Here is a 6,334-nt window from a genome sequence, read left to right on the forward strand (position 1 = left end):
GCTGCCTCACAGTGAGCAACCCCTGAACCTGGAGAGAACATCTGAGTGCTTGTTAGGCTGCTGAGAGTTGGGTCTGACAGCTGCTCCTTGTGTGCATAAAGACACAGAAAGCACACAGTCCTGAGGAAGGGAAAGTTGGATGTTAATTGGCTCCGAGTGACTTCTGGTGCCAGGAATGCTCAGTATGGGATGATGCTGGGGATGTAAATGGCAGGAGAGAATTAATTGCATATTGTGAGTGAGGAAGGACTATGGTGCTCAGAAATGAGTTTAGCTTGTTTTGTTGGTTTTCTGGTAATTTTTCTACTTTGGGTTAATTTTGTGGTAGTGATTACGCCTAAATGTTTTTCTAAGTCTGAAATTAGTACTGTGGTTATCTGTTGAAAAAGTTCTTAGTCTCTTATCAGGTTGTTTTTGTATATATATATTTGTATATATTTATTTAAATTAAATAAATATAAGTAAAAAAATATGATACAGAAAATATATATCTATTATTATATTAGAAGGTATTCTCTCTAATATATATAATATCTATGAATAAAATAAATAAAAATATCCATATAAATATCATTAAATTTTGAAAAATAAATTTACTTCCTAAATTTTAAATCTGGTTCAAATAAAGGGGTGTCCTTGGTTTTTATTTGGTTAGAGGCAGGAGTTTTATTTTAAATAATATAAGTAATATAGAAATGTGGATCTTAAGATAGAAATATATAATAAATATATAAAGAGAAATTGCTAAAGTATGAATATAAATTTATATATAAATATATGTAAGTAATATGAAGAGTTGTAGTATAGAATATAAATAACATTATATGGGAATATAAATATAAAAATACGTAAATATAGTTTAAAAGAAAGGGAATGTTTTGGCTTTTATTTAAGTAGAGGCAGGGGTTTTATTTTGAATATTATAAGTGTTAGAGAAGTAAAAATCTTGACGCAGAAATATTTAATCAATGCATAAAAATATGTATAAAATATATAAATAACTACTCGCATCAGATGTAATATAGAATATAAATTTATTTATAACTTGACATTGGTAAAGATAAATGTATAAGTAAGCAATAGACATTAATATACATTATAAATACAAATATGAATATAAAAATCGGACATAAGGATAAAACATATTTAAATATTTTTTAAAAGAAAGGGTTGGGGTCTTTTTTATTATTGGGTTAGAGGCAGGGTTTTTATTTTAAATAATATTAATGTAGATATTATTGTTATATATTTCTAAATATTGAGATATAAAATCAAGATATAAATATATATATATAAACACAAAATGTAAGTAAATATAAACAATAGGAAGAGATGTAATGGAGAATACAAATAAGAGTATACATTAGTATACATTTTAAATGTAAAAGTGAATATGAACCTGAAAAACAGAATTTTAAAAAATATTTAAATACAGTTGAGAAGACTGAGGTTCTTTTTGGCTTTAATGTGGGTAGAGGCAGGGGTTTTATTTTAAATAATGTAAGTGTTACAGATGTAAAAATCCTAACACAGAAAGATATAATAAATATATAAAGATATGAATAAAAGTATATAAAAATATAAGTAATAGGAACACATGTAACATAGAATATAAATTTATAAATAAATCGCTAAATATAAATGCAAAATCGATCATACATCAGTAAACATTTTAAATATAAATTTGAAAAATGTTTTTTTAAAAAAATTAAATACAGTTGAGATGAAAGGGGGTTTTATTTGCCATGTATGGGGTAGAGGCAGGGGTTTTATTTTGAGTACTGTGAGTGTTACAGAAGTAAAAATCCTAACAGAAATATATACTTACTATGTAAAAATATGTATAAACATATAAAAATAAATTTAAGTTTTAGGGATATATGCAATATGGAATAGAAATGTATTCATAAAAACAAATGTATAAATGGACAGTGTACATCAATATACATTGTAAATAGAAATGTGAATATTAATATGAAAAAAATATTTTTTTAAATATTTAATTTTTTTTTAAAAGAAATTGTTGAGGTTTTGTTTTGTTTTGTTCTATTAGATTAGAGGCAGAAGTTTTTTTTTTCCTCTTCCCGGTTGTTTTGGGGCATTTATTTCAGAGCAGTTTTCGGCGGGGATCGCCCCTGTTCTTTTTTGCCGTCTTCGCTGCCCGCAGCCCCGAGGCGCGCTGCGCCCCCGGCTGGGGCGGGCGGCAGTGCTGCCGCCTTGTGGGCAGAGCGCGGTACTGCAGCCCTGCGCCGAGAGGCCGCCACCTTGGGAGTGGCGCGTCGCGGATGTCGCGGACTTTTGGTTGACCTTCTCAACAGGGCGGCGAAAAGGGCGGGGAAGTGGAGGACCGGGGTGGGTGTCAGTGGACTGCCTGCATGGAATACCGACCCCGGCGCGGCCCCGGTGGTATTTTCTGTGACGTTTCAAGTGTACCCGACACATGCTGTCGTCTCAGCGGCGCCGCGGGCGGGCGTATTTCGGCGGGTTTGTGACAGGCATGTGGGGAAACGCCTCGCTGTGCCGGGGTCCTCTGACAGCCGCTTTCCCGCCCTGAGGGAGCCGAGCCGGGCCGAATAGTTCCGAAGAGCCGAAGAGCCGAGTGTGGGCGAAAACAGCCGAGTTTCCCCGAAGAGCCGAGTGTGGCCGAAAACAGCCGAGTTTCACCGAAGAGCCGAGTGTGGCCGAAAATAGCCGAGTTTCACCGAAGAGCCGAGTGTGGCCGAACAGCCGACTTGAGACGAAGAGCCGAGTGTAGCCGAACACAGCCGACTTGAGACGAAGAGCCGATGATAGCCGAGTGTAACCGATAGCCGACTGTAGCCGACATTGGCCGCATTTAGACAAAGAGCCGAATATGACCGACTTTAGCCCAACCGGGCCGAGTTCAGCCGAAGAGCCGGAAAAGCCGAATTTAGACGAAAAGCCGAACCGAAACGATTTTAGACCTAAGCCGAACCAAGCCTAATTTAGCCGAGTTTATTTAAACAGAACCGAACGACGCCGCAGCACTCTGCCTGCAGAGCGCCGGTGCAGACGGCAGGGGGCGGTGTATAAAGCGAGTATAAAATATCAACTGTATATAAGAAGGAATAAAAAGCTCTGTGTCATGTGCAGCAGTAGAAAATTTCAGGCTCCCAGGGAATAAATAGTTTTCTTTCAATCATTATAGTTTTGGGTTTTTTTTTACTCCCAGGTAGCCAGAAAGCTACTACTGCTGCTTTTTGATTCTAAAGCTAGGAAGGAAAACCAAGATTACAAATACAAGAAAAAGAAAGGGAAAGGGAAAGGGAAGGGGAAAAAAAGGAAAGGAAAGGAAAGAAAGCAGGAGAGCAGAAGGGAAGGGAAGGGAAAGGGGTGAAAAACAGCGTTAAAAAAAGAAAAAGAGTTGGAGGGGAAAAGAGAGGGCATTCGGGAGGAGCGGTCCTGCCTCAGGTCCTTCCCCGCCCTGGGGCGAAGGACCCGTTTGATGCCCGGGAGGGACTGCAGCTCCCGGTGGCGGGGGACGGAGCCGTGGCTGTCAGCCCGAGACTACAACTCCCGGCAGGCCCTGCTGCCGGCGCGGCGTGTGACGCAACGGCTATCGCGGCACATGAGTGGCTACCAGCCCGAGACTCCAACTCCCGGCAGGCCCTGCTGCCGGCGCGACGTGTGCCGCAACGGCCGACGCTGCCCGGGATTTTTCTCTAAATCGGCAGTAAATACAGCTGAGTAAAATTAGCTTGGTTTTCTTCCTTCTTTTTTAACTGAATTGTTTTTATTAAAAATACTATTTGAATATGTAGAAAAAGTGGGGATGTCCTGTACTATATCCTAGCTTTTCTTGTTTATAGGGTGCTCAGAAAACATGCGTCCCTTAGAGTCCCTCAGAAAGGTTCTCAGTGCGATCTCTACCAAGGTATGTATTTACTAATAAGTGATCCCTTTAGATATTTGCCTGTGTACCTTTTCCTGTAATTCAGAGCTTGCGTTCTGTGGGTTTTATGATAAACCTGTAAAATATGTAAGACTGCTTTTGCAAGTCTGAATCGTTGAAGGCAGCAGTAAGTGGATTTAGAGCCTGTTCTTGACCAGACAACGGGAAAAAGTGTGACTTTGATGCTGAACTTGTTTTTTTCATTTTTCATTTGACTTGTCTGGAATGATTTAGGAATAGAGAGAGCTAGAAAAAGAGAGAAATAGAATTGATTATTGAGCACTCCTCAAATGCTCACCACGATTCAGTGTAGAGCCGAAGTGAAGGGTGATGGAACAGAGCTCTGTGCTTTAGAAGGAAATAAATTTAAACCTGACCTCCGCACAGAGTCTCACTAACTTCTTTTGTTTTAAAATACAAAATATTATTAGGAAGTGTTGGAAGTTAGTGTTTTGGGAAAGAAACGGCAGTTCCACAGAACATTCCATTTAACAGAGGCTCTGGGAACGATTCATGTTGTAACTGCTGTCACTGCAATCAGTTGGTGGTTCAGCCTTGAAATGTGCACTTGCCCTTCTATAAAGCACTGTTTTGTTTGCCTTTCAGTGCTATGAGTCTTGATAAATTGGAGAAGAGCCCAAGAGCAATTTTTCATCCCTTGATATAAAAGGTAGGAAGTGACTTTTTTTGGTTTGGTTCTTTTTCTTTATTATTTCCTGGAAATAAAAGTAATTAAGTATAGGTACTATTGGTTTGTTTCTTCCAGTAGCAGATGATAACAATAGCAGTAGTAATAGTAAAAATAATAATAGAAATAATAATAATAGCAATGTAATACTACTTAAACTGTCTTTATCCATTGAACTGGCCATTTCAAATCAAAACTTCTAAACACAAATCAAACCATCATCCTCGTAGAATCTTTCACAGCAGTGGGCTATAGATCCTGGTTTTGTTGACAGGATTTATTGGTTCTGGAATAGCAAGAGGGAAGTACAAGCCTAACTACTTCTAGCTCACAGACCCATCCAGTGAATACTGCTTTGTGTTTTGGTGGGCTTGTGATGACTTTGAAATCAATTGCTCATTCCAGTAAAAAAAATTAATGTTTTTTTGAACCTGACAGCAGAAATAACTTTAGGCACCAACTTAATAATAACAGATCACCAATTTAAGTTCATAATTTTATGCTGTACTATCAAAGTTTAAAGGTAAATTTTTACTTATTAGGAGATGGTATAAAGTGTATGTTCCAATGTGTTGGATGTACGCAAAGGTACATACGTACCCGAAAGTCCTTAGAGGAAACAAATTTTTACGTCTGCTGTTTGATTGTTTATCATACAATATTTGGTTTTATTTCCCAGGGATCGGTGAATTTTAACTTTGGAGTCCTCTGTGCTAAGGATGCTCAGCCTACAGATGATGAAATGTTCAGTAATGGTGAGTTTTTCACCTTCTCTTTAATTGCTATGCTGATCTGAATAAGAAAAAAACAAAAGCAAGAGAAAAAAAAAGGATGGTTTATTATTTTTTACGCTGTTATGTTTGTTTCCTCAGTATTTGCTGCAGCTCTGCGAACCCAAGCTTTGGGTTCCTTCTGTCCCACTGGGAGTTGCCCAGTTTGGTTGCATCTGGTGAAATTCACCCTGAGACCTTACAGAGCTAGCTCAAACTACGTGAGAGCCATTTGCAGTTCTCTCCAGACACCTGGAGAATGGGTGATGTTTCTGAGGGTCTGGCAAGTATACTTGTATCAAAACTCAGTCTGTGAAATTTCTGGGGAAAACCCTTCTGTGTCCTGAAGGGTTCAAACTCTGGTGAGGATCCAGTTATCAGGTGCTCACCTGGATGGTTCCAGCTCTTAAAGTGAACACTTGTACTCTTACCCTGTAGTTTACATCTATTGTATTTTTGTTATTTTGCAAGATTTTACGGCTTTGCAAAATATTGTGCATTTCACTCTTTGGAACCTCTCAGATCGTTCTTTGGTGCAGCACCATCCCATGGGACACTTGGCTGCCGTCCTGAAGGGGTTGGTCGCTAGAATTGTAAATCCTGGAGAGTTTGTAAGTCTTCTGTCCCCAGGGAGGTATCATGCTTTGTTTACTTTTGTTCTGTTTGTTAGGCGCTGCTTCTCATTGGAAGTATGAATTTCAAACTACCCTGTTCTTATTTTAACTGTTTTCCTGCTTCTCTCCCTACGGCAGGGAAAGACTCTCGTATCCTTGTCGTCGGGCTCGGTGCTGTCCAAGAAGATGCAGAGACTAAAAAAATCATAAGAAGCAAAATGTGACTGCAGGGAAAACAAGCTGGAGAGAACAAAAGGTGATATTGTTATCCTTACCCTGTATTAGAAACATCCGCTGTGCTTTGATGCTGGCAGCTGCCAGGGGCTTGTTAGCTCTTTGTAGGCAGGTG

The 6,334-nt window shown here is 39.0% G+C and overlaps 1 long non-coding RNA gene across 1 annotated transcript; it reads left to right on the forward strand.

Moving 5' to 3' along the window:
* The first annotated feature begins 3,694 nt into the window (after positions 1 to 3,694).
* On the forward strand, positions 3,695 to 6,002 carry LOC131566624 (uncharacterized). The gene is made up of 3 exons (XR_009275564.1): positions 3,695 to 3,895; positions 4,520 to 4,583; positions 5,281 to 6,002. It is a non-coding gene; the product is annotated as an uncharacterized LOC131566624 (long non-coding RNA).
* The last annotated feature ends 332 nt before the right edge of the window (positions 6,003 to 6,334 follow it).

The sequence above is a fragment of the Ammospiza caudacuta genome, chromosome 20 (genome assembly GCF_027887145.1).
Source record: "Ammospiza caudacuta isolate bAmmCau1 chromosome 20, bAmmCau1.pri, whole genome shotgun sequence".
In the NCBI taxonomy this organism is placed as follows: Eukaryota; Metazoa; Chordata; class Aves; order Passeriformes; family Passerellidae; genus Ammospiza; species Ammospiza caudacuta.